The sequence below is a fragment of the Octodon degus genome, unplaced genomic scaffold (genome assembly GCF_000260255.1).
Source record: "Octodon degus isolate 3935 unplaced genomic scaffold, OctDeg1.0 scaffold00144, whole genome shotgun sequence".
In the NCBI taxonomy this organism is placed as follows: Eukaryota; Metazoa; Chordata; class Mammalia; order Rodentia; family Octodontidae; genus Octodon; species Octodon degus.
In genome coordinates this window covers 1,895,789-1,897,045 of record NW_004524720.1, presented here as the reverse complement: position 1 = coordinate 1,897,045, position 1,257 = coordinate 1,895,789, and the positions used below count along the sequence as shown (strand labels likewise).

At 43.6% G+C, this 1,257-nt stretch overlaps 1 pseudogene; it reads left to right on the top strand.

Annotated features, from left to right (window-relative positions):
* The first annotated feature begins 5 nt into the window (after nt 1-5).
* LOC101576563 lies at nt 6-498 on the top strand (annotated as a pseudogene).
* The last annotated feature ends 759 nt before the right edge of the window (nt 499-1,257 follow it).

The following is a 1,257-nucleotide window of genomic DNA, read 5'->3' as shown; positions in this document are numbered from 1 at the left end:
TCGAGATGCGCTGTGATTCCTGCCCATTGGACTGTAAGGTTTATTAGGGAATCTTGGCAACAATGGCAACAAGATAGAGCTGGAACGGGCTTTCGGCTATTATGGACCACTTCGGAGTGTGTGGGTTGCTAGAAACCCTCCTGGCTTTGCGTCCGTTGAATTTGAGGACCCCCGAGATGCAGCGGATGCTGTCCGAGAGCTAGATGGAAGAACATTATGTGGCTGCTGTGTCCGAGTGGAACTATCCAATGGTGAAAAGACAAGTCGAAATCATGGCCCTTGTCCTTCTTGGGGTCACCGCCCATGAGATGATTATCGTAGGAGGAGTCCTCCACCTCGCCGCAGATCTCCACGAAGGAGAAGTTTCTCTCGCAGCCGGAGCAGGTCTCTTTCCAGAGACAGAAAAGAGAGATCTCTGCCTAGGGAGGGAAAGCGCGAGCCGTCCTGATCCTTCTCTAGGTCTCGCAGCCGATCTAGGTCAAATGAAAGGAAATAGAAGATCAGTTTGCAGAAGTGGTGTACAGGAATTAAGTTCACTGCGAGGAGTATGTACAGAAAATCCAAGTTTTGTTTGAGACTTCATAAACTTGATGCATTTTGAAGATGTTTTAGCTGTTCACCTTTGTGTCTTGGAACAGTGACACAACAATGTAATTCTCTCTGGTTTGAGATGGGTCACAAGAGGCATGTAATACCAAGAATTGTTACTTTACAATGTTCCCTTAAGCAAAATTAAATTTGCTTTGAACTTTAGTCTTGCACAGACTAAAAATGAACCTCTAAGCTCTGCCTAAAGTGTGATGTTCTGTTACAGAAGCAAAACTGGCAAAAATTGAACAAGACCTGTTTCATAGCTGAGATAATAGTGTACAGACGTGCCACCAGGTACAGAGAAAGGCCACACGCAAAACTAGGTGAGCATGGTTTAAAAAATGGAACCGGTCTTTATCCTGGGCAGAGGTTTCCTGCTTGGTATGGAATCAGGTAAATTTCAAGAGTTTACCTCTGCTAGGCCACAAACGTTCCTCCTGCGATGCTACCTATGAGTACATAGCTGTTTGTATCTTTATTTGGAGAACTGAGACATCAAAGAACCAATATCCTTCCAGTTTTAGGGTACATTGTGGAGCTGAACTTTTGCATTACTGTGCAAGACTCTTTTTCATGCTGTCATTTGTAGTATGTTTTGTGAGATTCTTTGAGATTAAAGTTTTGGTTACAAATTGTTAGAAGAAGAAAAAGAAGAAGAAGAAGAAG